This window comes from Lactuca serriola, chromosome 4, assembly GCF_051521515.1.
Source record: "Lactuca serriola cultivar US96UC23 chromosome 4, Lser_US96UC23_V15, whole genome shotgun sequence".
Classification (NCBI taxonomy): Eukaryota; Viridiplantae; Streptophyta; class Magnoliopsida; order Asterales; family Asteraceae; genus Lactuca; species Lactuca serriola.
The window spans coordinates 51,646,242-51,659,338 of record NC_136411.1 but is presented as its reverse complement, the minus strand read 5'-3'; positions in this window follow the sequence as shown (position 1 = coordinate 51,659,338).

Here is a 13,097-nt window from a genome sequence, read left to right as displayed (position 1 = left end):
GGAGTCTACAAGTATAAATAGATCCCTTGAGCAAGGGAAATCGGCATCTCATCTAAAGTAGAGTACCCCTGGCCGAATTTTTCCTAACCTCTCTCTCAAATCATCCTCCTTGCTAATTGGTGTTTGTAAGCCATTAGAGGAGTGACAATTGTGACTCTAGAGCTCCAAGACAACAAGATCAAAACAAGAGATTCAAAGGTAAACTTCTAGATCTGATTTTGTATTGTTCTTATACCTAATTAGTCATTAGAAGTCTTGGATTCAAAGCATGTTTAATTAGAGAAACCTAGATCCAAGCACTAGGGTTTTGCATGCGCACATAGGAAAGTTCTTATGGCTAAAACCCATCAGTTATAGGCATAGATTGGTTGAGCCCCAATAGGGCAGTGATAGATTGCGCGCAGCAGCTGGTTCAGATCAAGACCCCAAGTGGGGGAGAGTTGGTAGTTCTGGGCGAGAGGTCACATCAAGGACCAGCGGCATGTTCAGTAGCGAGAGCTAGGTATTACCTTCAACAGGGTTGCGCAGGATATGTCGCTTATGTTATGGACACCCGGGAGGCGGGTAAGGAAGCAGTGGTCGATGTGCCCGTGGTGCGAGAGTTTACGGATGTATTCCCTGAGGAGTTGCCAGGGATACCTCCAGAGAGGCAGGTGGAGTTCAGGATCGACCTAGTCCCTGGTGCGGCTCCAATAGCCAAGGCACCGTATCGGTTGGCTCCTCCTGAGATGCAAGAGTTGTCTACACAGCTGCAGGAGCTGTTAGACAACGAATTCATTAGACCGAGTAGCTCTCCCTGGGGAGCCCCGATTCTGTTTGTGAGGAAGAAGGACGGGTCGTATCGGATGTGTATAGATTACTAGGAGCTGAACAAGGTAACGGTGAAGAACCGTTACCCACTCTCAAGGATTGATGACCTCTTTGATCAGCTACAGGGAGCATCTTGGTTCTCCAATATTGATATGCGTTCAGGATTTCATCAAATGAGGGTCAGAGAGGAGGATATACAGAAGACCACGTTCCGGACGCGCTATGGCCATTACGAGTTTGTGGTGATGCCCTTTGGGCTCACCAATGCTCCTGCCGCGTTCATGGACCTCATGAACCGTGTGTGTAGACCGATGTTAGACCGGTCTATGATAGTGTTTATTGATGATATCCTGGTTTACTCCAAGACGCAGGAGGAGCACAAGGAGCATCTGCGAGAGGTTCTGGAGACTTTGAGGAGGGAGAACTTGTATGCTAAGTTCTCCAACTGTGACTTCTGGTTGCGCGAGGTGCGGTTCCTTAGGCATCTCGTCAACCAGAACGGGATCTCAGTGGACCCGGCCAAAGTGGAGGCCATGATGACATGGGAGGTTCCGAAGTTTCCATTTGAGATTCGTAGTTTCCTAGGATTTGCTGGATACTATCGGTGATACATCCAGGATTTCTCCAAGATAGTCGTACCCCTGACCAGACTAACAAGGAAGGTCGTGGTCTTTCGTTGGGGGCCTGAGTAGCAGGCCGCGTTCGAGACACTAAGACAGAGATTGTGCGAGACGCCAATCTTAGCCCTGCCAGAGGGCATGGAGGATTTTGTTGTGTACTGCGATCTGACATCATCCAATTGATTGGGATTCCGCACCATCAATTGGATCTGATTGATACTCAAGCAATTTTGGGGATTTACATTTGGTATCAGAGCCAATTCAATATCAATTTGAAGCATTTTAGAGTGTGCAGTTGGAGTTTGAAGGTGTACGGTTGGAACTTTGAAGGTGTACGGTTGAGTGTGCGGTTAGAGTGTGCTGTTGAGTGTGCGGTTGAGTGTGTGTTTGAGTGTGCGGTTAGGACCCAGACTTGTAATGACCTGGGTCCCCAAATCTACATAATCCCGCTCATTGTGTAGGAACAGCTGCGGAGGAATGTCGTCAAACCTTGGTACGTCGACAGCGGTTGTTCCAGGTACATTGACAGGAGACATCTCCCAACTGCACGTCATTCAGACTTTTAATGGGGGCTATGTTTCCTTCACGGGAGGAGATGGAGGGAAGATCAATCATAAAGGAATAGTTGTAAATTGAGTGCTGAGTTTTGAGAACGTCATCTACGCTCCTAAGTTAAAGTATAGCTTGTTGAGTGTCTCACATATTGGCTTATAGACTACGGATAATGATATAAGGTTAAGCAGTGAAGACCTCAATGCAATAGTGTTTACAGAGTGATCCATCGAGTTGTACCTGACGTTTTTCTGATAGAAACGTGTGCAAGCTCGATTTCTTTTCATCCTCCTATTCTATTGCGATTGTTTGTTGCTTGATCATTGACAGAAGGAGTTAGTGGTGTTCTCAAAGTGACGTCTCCAACTTTTGATCAGATTGCCGACACCTTTCAACAGATATGGATACAACTTTAAGGATTCCTCCCCTTAATTCTGTTATTCCTACATCTGTGCCATCCACAAGTGATTCGACACCGACACAAATCTCCCTGCCTTCTGTAAAAAGAAGTCGAATCGATCCGAGGCAGGGAGATCTTATTCAAGATCAAGAACCACCAGTCCAACAACCCTCCAAATCTGCTACACCAACTCAATCGACCCTAAAAGGACCAAGTAACGATAGATCTTCGTTTGAAGTCGGGAGTTCTTCTACTCCTAGGGGTTCTTCTCCTCCACAACATGAGCATGATGTTGCCTCTTTGAGGCTTGCCAGGTTTCTTGCTCAACAAGATTCAGATCCTTTACCTCGTGGCAAATGAATATCAATAGGTGAAGGAAGTTCAGGGGGAGCAGGCCCATCTATCTCAGAGCTCAAGGAGGAGATCACTACTCTTAAACAGAAGATCATCGAGAAAGATGTTCTGATCGGAAACCTCGATACTTGAGTTTCCAGAAGAAAACTTTCAGAATTCTAAACAGATCTCCGATCTGCAGCTTAATCTTGGTGCCCTATCAGTAGGCTACTCTGACTTGAAGAACAAACTTATTGCAGAATTTGGTGACAAGTTCAAGACCACAGTCGAAGAGCCTTGCGCCACTGCAGTGATCAAGTCTCAAGATAGTGATCAGTGATCAAGAAGACCTGAGTCCATGCTAGCTCAAACCAACGGGGAGATTGTTAGGTCACAATTTTGTGGTTTGAGCTAGGCATTCATCTTGTATAGGTCTTGGTAGGGTCTTGGGGTTTGCTATGTTGGTTGTAGTATGTTAGCGAGTGTGTGCGGCCATAAACGCGTGTACGGCTGCACACTCTGTGTGCGGCCATACACGTGTGTGCGGCTGCACACTCTGTGTGCGGTTGTACACACGTGTGCGGTTGTACACACGTGTGCGGCTGGTGGTCCTATAAATAGAGTGTGTCTGTGTCAGTTGTATAGATAAGTCAGTGACGTATGTGTGTGTTTTCCCAAGGTGTACCTGACATTTATATGATATAGATGTGTGCATGCTTGGATTAATTCTTCTTCTACTCCTTCTACACTCTGTTTGATTGTTTGCCTTAATTGATCACTGATTTGGATCCATAGTTTTGGGACTAACATTTTTTTTAATCTTAATAATTGCCTTAATTGTTAGTCCCAAAACTATGGATCCAAATCAGTGATCAATTAAGGAAAACAATCAAACAGAGTGTAGAAGGAGTAGAAGAAGAATTAATCCAATCATGCACACATCTATATCATATAAATGTCAGGTACACCTTGGTAAAACACACACATACGTCACTGACTTATCTATACAACTGACACAGGCACACTCTATTTATAGGACCACCAGCCGCACATGTGTGTACAACCGCACACGTGTGTACAACCACACACGTGTATGGCCGCACACAGAGTGTACAGCCGCACACACGTGTATGGCCGCAAACAGAGTGTGCAGCCGCACACGCGTGTATGGCCGCACACACTCGCTAACATACTACAACCAACATAGCAAACCCCAAGACCCTACCAAGACCTATTCAAGATGAATGCCTAGCTCAAACCACAAAATTGTGACCTAACAATCTCCCCCTTGGTTTGAGCTAGCATGGACTCGGGTCTTCTTGATCACTGATCACTATCTTGAGACTTGATCACTGCAGTGGCGCAAGGCTCTTCGACTATGGTCTTGAACTTGTCACCAGATTCTGCAATAAGTTTGTTCTTCAAGTCAGAGTAGCCTACTGATAGGGCACCAAGATTAAGCTGCAGATCGGAGATCTGTTTAGAATTCTGAAAGTTTTCTTTTGGAAACTCAAGTATCGAGGTTTCCGATCAGAACGTCTTTCTCGATGATCTTCTGTTTAAGAGTAGTGATCTCCTCCTTGAGCTCTGAGATAGATGGGCCTGCTCCCCCTGAACTTCCTTCACCTATTGATATTCATTTTCCACGAGGTAAAGGATCTGAATCTTGTTGAGCAAGAAACCTAGCAAGCCTCAAAGAGGCAACATCATGCTCAAGTTGTGGAGGAGAAGAACCCCCAGGAGTAGAAGAACTCCCGACTTCAAACGAAGATCTAACGTTACTTGGTCCTTTTAGGGTCGATTGAGTTGGTGTAGCAGCTTTGGAGGGTTGTTGGACTGGTGGTTTTTGATCTTGAATAAGATCTCCCTGCCTCGGATCGAGTCGACTTCTTTTTACAGAAGGCAGGGAGATTTGTGTCGGTGTCGAATCACTTGTGGATGGCACAGATGTAGGAATAACAGAATTAAGGGGAGGAATCCTTAAAGTTGTATCCATATCTGTTGAAAGGTGTCGACCATCTGATCAAAAGTTGGAGACGTCACTTTGAGAACACCACTAACTCCTTCTGTCAATGATCAAGCAACAAACAATCGCAATAGAATAGGAGGATGAAAAGAAATCGAGCTTGCACACGTTTCTATCAGAAAAACGTCAGGTACAACTTGATGGATCACTCTGTAAACACTATTGCATTGAGGTCTTCACTGCTTAACCTTATATCATTATCCGTAGTCTATAAGCCAATCTATGAGACACTCAACAAGCTATACTTTAACTCAGGAGCGTAGATGACGTTCTTAAAACTCAGCACTCCATTTACAACTATTCCTTTATGATTGATCTTCCCTCCATCTCCTCCCGTGAAGGAAACATAGCCCCCATTAAAATTCTGAATGATGTGCAGTTGGGAGATGTCTCCTATCAATGTGCCTGGAACAACCGCTGTCGACGTACCAAGGTTTGACGACATTCCTCCATAGTTGTTCCCACACAATGAGCGGGATTATTTAGATTTGGGGTCCCAGGTCATTACAAGCCTGGGTCCCAACCGCACACTCTAACCACACACTCAACCGCACACTCAACCGCACACTCAACAGCACACTCTAACCGCACACTCAACCGCACACCTTCAAAGTTCCAACCGCACACCTTTAAACTCCAACCGCACACTCTAAAATGCTTCAAATTGATACTGAATTGGCTCTGATACCAATTGTTAGTCCCAAAACTAAGGATCCAATTTAGTAATCAATTAAGGCAAACAATCAAACAGAGTGTAGAAGGAGTAGAAGAAGAATTAATTCAAGCATGCATACATCTATATCATATAAATGTCAGGTACACCTTGGGAAAACACACACATACGTCACTGACTTATCTATACAACTGACACAGGCACACTCTATTTATAGGACCACCAGCCGCACACGTGTGTACAACCGCACACGTGTATGGCCGCACACAGAGTGTGCAGCCGCACACACTCGCTAACATACTACAACCGACATAGCAAACCCCAAGACCCTACCAAGACCTATACAAGATGAATGCCTAGCTCAAACCACAAAATTGTGACCTAACAGCGTCCATCTCAGGTTTGGGCGCAGTATTGATGCAGAGACGGCATGTCATCGCCTACGCGTCGAGGCAGCTGAAGCCTCACGAGGCGAACTACGCGACACATGATTTGGAGTTGGGGGCTGTTGTATTCGCCCTCAAGATTTAGCGTCATTACCACTATGGGGTTTGTTGTACCATCTACACGGACCATAAGAGTTTGAGGTACCTCATGGATCAGCCGAATCTAAACATGAGGTAGTGTCGGTCGATGTACGTGGTAAAGGATTACGATTGCGGGATCCTTTATCACCCGGGGAAGGCCAATGTGGTGGCCGATGCGCTTAGCCGCAAGGCAGCGCCGATCAGACCTGGAGTTCCAGGTCGGGGATATGGTTCTGCTAAAGGTTTCGCCATGGAAAGGCGTTATCCGATTCAGGAAACGGGGCAAGTTGGGCCCCAGGTACATTGGACCGTTCAGGGTAGCTCGGGTGGGCAAGGTGGCGTATAGGCTGGATTTTCTAGCCGAACTCAGTCAGATACACAACATTTTACATGTTTCTCAGCTGCGAAAGTGCCTAGTGGACGCCTCAACAGTGGTACCCTTGGAGGACATTTAAGTTGATGACAGCCTGAACTACATTGAGCGACCGGTGGCAATCCTCGATCGGAGGTCGAAGGATTTGAGGAACAAAAGAGTGGAACTCGTGAAGGTACAATAGCAGCACTAGAAAGGGTCGGAGTGGACTTGGGAGCCGGCGGACGAGATGATGAAGCATTACCCCGAGTTGTTTCAGGATCGAGCAGCAGACTTCGAGGACGAAGTCTAAAATAAGTGGGGGAGATTTGTAGCACCTGGTTCTTGATACGTATTCTTTTAATAATTCTTTAAAATATTTTGCATTTTGGCCTTGGACTCGGCGAGTTGAAGGACCAACTCGACGAGTAGAAGCGGGATGAGACGCGAGGTTTAAGCAGTAGACTCGACGAGTCGAGTCCCAGACTCGGCGAGTAGGCCATGTCTGGACAAAAACCCTAACCCAAGGGTTTGCACCCTATTTAAACACCTTAACTCGACCTCCTTCGTCCCATTTTCTCCTAGAAGACCCCCATAGCAAACCCTAGCCGTTATTGAAGCAATCTAAGGCATTTGGGGTGATTTTGGTGCTTTTGTGATCCAAGGAAGGAAGGAAAAGCTTGAAGGATCAAGAGGAGGCTAGAAGGATCCGATTTTGAGCATCATTTGCAGTCTACAGAAGGTATAAAGTCTATACCTTGTCTGTTCTCTTGATAGATCTCATTTTGTGGAGTTCTAGGGCTTTTCTAAGCCATTTTGGTCACCAACCATGATTGCAAGCATGGTTAGGGGTTGATGTTTCGGATCTAGATCCTTAGAGGGGTTACTAGGCAGAAAGTATTGGCTTTTGCACTCAAATAAGGCCCCATGCATTGTAAGAGCTTGTTTTAGGACCTTTTGAGCTCAAACTCCCATGCAAGCACGTAAAGGTTGTAACTTTACGTGCTAGATCGATTGTAGAAGCATAGATCTATCTTTTGATCAAGGGTTGTACATCAGAAATCGAAGATTTAGCGAGAGGATGTGACCGAATCGGCGAGTCCATTCTTGGACTCGGCGACTCCAAGGTTTCTGTCCCATATTAGTTGAGGGTCAAAAGGACCCAGTTGAGTGTGGACAGGTTTTAGGGAGTCCCGGGGAGTGACCCAACGTTCTGGACTAAGCCATTGTTCTAGAAATTCATGGGACTCGGTGAGTGCATGAACAGACTCGGCGAGTCCAAGGCAATCTACTTAAGGAAGAAGATGAACTCAACGAGTTGTTCATACAACTCGGCGAGACAAGGACATGACCTGTGTATCAGTTGAAGATGAACTCGACGAGTTGGTCATACAACTCGGCGAGTCGGATCAAGATTCAGACGATGTTCAATTAGAAGGAAAACTCATCGAGTCATCGCCTAACTCGACGACTAGAGGCGGGTATAAGGACAAATGGAAAGATAGGGACTCGGCGAGTTGGCGAACCAACTCGACGAGTCAGGTCAACTAGAAGTTGACTTTGACTTTGACTTTGACTTGGTCAGGGGTAAAATGGTCATTTTACCCTAAGAACAGTTAGCAGTGTATGACTAAGTGTTTTGTGGGAATTATAGCCGGAGGATTTCCAGAGCAGCAGTGGCAGCAGTCAAAGGATTCCCTCACAGATCAGCAGCTACTACGAGGTGAGTTACCTTCCAGTAGCGGTGGGTCTACGGCCACAATGCCGGCCCACCAGTAGGAGTTGTATGTTAGATGATTGTCTTTGTGATATCATATAGGTTTGCTACTACCTGATATGTTATATGTTGGCATGACTTGATATATGTAATAGTGGTAGAGTTCGGTTGTTATGACCAAAGGGTAGGTCAGGCACCCCAGATATGTCTGACAGTATGTGATTATATGTTTATATGTTGGCATGATATGTTAAGTGTGATAGCGGTAGTAGGAGGCGAATAGTCCCAAGTTCGGTTGTTAGGACCGAAGGGTAGTTCGGACACCCCAGATATGTCTGATAGTATGTTTATGTTGTGATATATGTGACGGTAGTAGTAGGGGTGGAATAGTCCCCGAGGGTCGGTTGTTAGGACCGACGGGTAGGTCAGCACCCCAGAATGGCTTGACACGGGTAGGTCAGCACCCTAGAAAGGCTTGACATGGGTAGGTCAGCACCCCAGAATGGCTTGACACGGGTAGTTCAGCACCCCATAATGGCTTGACATGGGTAGGTCAGCACCCCAGAATGGCTTGACACGGGTAGGTCGGCACCCCAGAATGGTCGTACCGGGTAGGTCGGGCACCCCAGAATTGCCCGACAGTATGTATGCTATGAGATTGTATGGTATGTGGTACGATGGGGGAACTCACTAAGCTTTGTGCTTACAGTTACAGTTTGGTTTCAGGTACCTCTTCAGTGAAGGGGAAGGAGCTGGCGCGGTAGCGGCACATCAGACACACACATTGTTTTCCGCACTATGAGTTATTCTGGGATTTGTACTCTGACATTATTATGTTTTTTTTACGATTCGGTTTTCAGACACGAGACATGTTTTTATTAAATGATATGATCGGTTGATATTTTGTTACAAATGTTTTGCAAAACACTTAATCAAAAATGATTTTTTTGGACGTGAAAATTGGGTCGTTACAGTTCAGATGATCTTAAGGAATCTAGTGACTTGACAAAATCTTGACCTAGATAGATCCACTTAGCTTGACAATACAACACTCGGGTAGGTTGAGCACGGAGATATACATGAGAATCCACCAGTTACACTAATGCAATCGGTATCTAAAACCGTGGTTTAACTTTTCCTACATGTACAGACTCTATCCTTAATTCCGGTATTGACGGGGTGATGGGGAATTCCGATAAATTAGGTATGTAGAAGGTTATTTTCTTTCTTTCTTACTGTTAGTCATATGTTGCTTCCTCTACTGATTGGAAGAGATCCGACCTGGAATGCAACATATGCAACTCTGTCTCTCTGCATCTCCTTCTATGCAAATTCTTTCTTTCTGTTAGCCATATGTTGTCTCCTTTGCGCAATCGATAGATTCGACCTGGTACACAGTATATGCACCATTCTATTTCTCAATCCCTTTAAACTCTGGTTAGTCATATGTTTCACTCTCTGTGTGATTGTAAGAGATCCGACATAGGTGTACAACATATGCATTCTGAATCTGCCTTCTCCCATAATAATAGTTTGCTCATTTAAAGTAAGGAGTGTTCTGGAAGTCCTTGATTATTGGGGTATATCAGGAAGCGGGAAACATGTTCTAGTACATCTAAAATTGAACAATTAAAAGGTTGTCTATAGATCTCGCTGCTCAATTTAGGTGGATGACAATATCATTGGTCGTCGTCAGATGAATGGTCCTTAGGAATTTTATCTAGGAACGTAAGGTCTAAATGTCTTGTCACTTGTAGCAGGTCCTAAATTCGTCAAAAACTTTCGTGTTTAAATGGACCACAATACCAGCGATTGACCAGATATGTTCATAAAGGGGGAGGTACCGACAAATGGATAATGGCTGTCTAATAACTTTGATCCCAAACTCACAAATTTATTATCTGCTCTAGTGAAAAATAGAAATTAGAATAAATTCATCTTAATATTATTTTAATTCATCTTTATTTTATTTTATTTTTATTTCAATTTTATTTTTTTTTATTTTTATTTTTTACTTTTATTTTATTTTAAGTCCTTAAAATGTGTTGTTTTAAAATTAGTTGTGTCATTGGGATTGGAGTTTAAGGTATTTGGGTTGCAGCTCATTAAGGTTGGACCGGGTATGGGACAAGGTATATAAGCTATAATGTCCGACTGAAAACACTTCTTCCCTCTCAATCTGAGTATGGCCGTACACGCTTCTATAAACTCTCTCTCTAATCAGCCCTTCGAATCATCATTTATTCCTGAAATTGTTTGTTGTTCCAAGCAGGTATCATTAAATCGACCTCAATAATGCCAATCTTGAACAAAAATGACCGTAAATTGAGGATTAATTGAAGAAAATCGTCATTTCAGAACTGATGAAGGGTGTATAAACTTTGAAGAGTATACGGACTTTGAAGGGTGTACGGCCTTTGAAGGGTGTACGACCGTAGACCCGTGTACTCCTGTAGACCCATGTGCGTCCGTAGACCCCCAACTTTTCCCTAAAATGCAATTTTTTTTACAACTCAAAATTAGAAGCTTGATCAATTGTTAAACGGGAAAAACTTGATGCTTATTGATTAAAAATTTGTGTTTTCTCACTTAGCTTGGTTTGTGTAGAACAAATGGCTGGACTTAAGTTTGTTGATGCTCATAACTTGGCCATCCTCTTGGTTGATCCTCTAGAAGCTCACTTTGATTTCAAATCCATGGTCCATGGATTGAGGAAATGTTGTATGTCTACTGCTCTTACTACCAATCCTGTTATTTATCAGCAATTGATAAAGGAATTCTGGAGCAATGAAGTTGTACTTGAAGATGAGAAGGAAACAAAGTCCCTTGAAGCAACTGTCAAAGGAAAGAATCTTTTGGTGACTGAGCAGATCCTCCGTGAGGCATTACAAATTAATGATGACCCAGAATTTCCAACAGAGATTGTATGGATCAGACTCAAGAAATAATAGATCAAATGGGATACGAAGGGGTGTTTCCTTCAACTCTTAAGAAATTGTTGCCTCCGTATTGGAGATTTTTAGCTCACGTATTTGTGAGTTGTATTTCTGGTCGAAAATCAGGAGCTGATGAAATTTCCTTACTCAACACTGGTGCAATCGCAGGTCGTGCTTCGGGCATGGATTTTAACTACTCAAGGTTCATATTGAATGAGATTATTGTAAACATTGAAGGAAAGTCAAGGGATAAGTTTCTTATGTATCCAAGATTTCTTCAATTAATCTTCAACTTCAAACACCCGGAGATTGAGAGAAGAGGAGAAACTTTGGACCTCAAATCCATCGGTTCTAGCGCTTTTGGTCTTATGAAACAGAACCGGAAGGGTAAATTTGTGTTTGAAGGAAAGTATCCATTGGTGAAGTTTGGTAATTTTGTTGAATTAAGTGATGGCTCTGGTTCTGACGATTTCTCAAGCCCTACAGAAACTGAGGATATTGTCATCTCAGCCTCAGAGCATGAACTTGAGGAAGACAGAGCTCCTCCGGTAGCAATCGTGGCCGAGGAACATGATTTGACATCTGTGCAAGTTCAAAGCGATTTCAGTGAAAGTATGATGGAAGATATTACTGTGAATGATGATGAGGAATTTGAGTAAGATTCTTTAATGATATTAATTGCTCAGGTTTTGATAAGGACGACATTCCTTTAAATTTTAGCAATGAGGGTTACATATCAAATGCAGACCTCGACACTTTCTTTGACAATATCAGTGATGTTGCTCATCAAGCAACGGAGATAAGGGATCCTGAAGATGTTCAAGAAACTATGCCTCATACCTCAAAGCAAATGGCTGATACCTCAAGTCATATGGATAAAACTTCAGGGATTCCTCCCCTTGATGGTGCTATTCCGACGACTGTGCCATTTATGAGTGATATTTTGATAACTCAAACCTCCCAGCCTCCGTTAAAAAGGAAAAGAAATGACCCAAGGCCAGGAGCACTGAATCTGGAACAAGCCCCACCAACTCAATCAACAACAACAACAACTGCTGCTACATCACACATGCCAACCCAAGAAGGCCCAAGCACGGTATATGAAACCAGAGGCTCATCAGCTGCTCAGGGATCATCTACTCCAAGGCATTCGCATGATGCTGCCTCTGAGAGGCTTGCGATGCACTTGTTGTTGGGTTTTGATCCTAAGAACATCCTATGTGCTCATACAAACCCTAATGCTTGGATCTAGGTTTCTCTATTGTACATGCAAGTTATCCAAGACTATAAACCCTAATTCTAGCATTCAAGTAATCATATTAACATGAGAATAGGTTTAAGATATTACCTTGATTGTTATGTAGCAATAACAATTCCAATTCCTCCTTGTATTGACTTTAGAAAGCTTAGAGTCACAAATGTCACTCCTCTAATGGCTCACAAACACCATAAGCAAGAGGATGAAGAGGAGAGAGGAAGAAGGCTTCCCTAAAACGTCTACAAACCCTAGAAGGAGTCATAGCCACGTTTTTGGGTCATAAGGGATCCATATATATAGGAGGCTATTAGGGTTATCTAACAAGGAAACCCTAATTTGGATGCTTAAGCCCTAAGCAACCCATGGACCCCTTTCCTTAAGGCCTTGGACGATTTCCTTATGGGTTTCCCCATAGAATCCTTCCACTCCTTAATACAAGGCAATCCATGGCCCAAATTGCAATTATCTTATAATTACAATTCCAGTCCATTAAGTTTAATTAATCTCTTTTAGTCACAAAACTAATTACCAATTAATTCTTTGACTAATATTAATTAACTAATATGATTTCTCCTTTAATATATTATTCTCATAATATATTAATAAATCATATTTAATCCTTTCTCTCCATAATTCATCCTATCAAGTTGCTTTGGTGAAGGCAACCCAAAAGGACCATGCACCATCGGGTCAAGTACATACCAAAATAGTTATGGACTTAGACACTAATCCAACACTTGTCACAACAACAAAGCTCAGTTCCTTCCTCTCGTACAAAAGGAATATTTATTGAAGAAGGCCATTCAAGGGATGATGATCCTTTAGTGTCCAAGATTAGAGGGGAAATCGGTGTTCTCAACCAGCAAAACATAGAGAAAGACCTCCAAATTAGA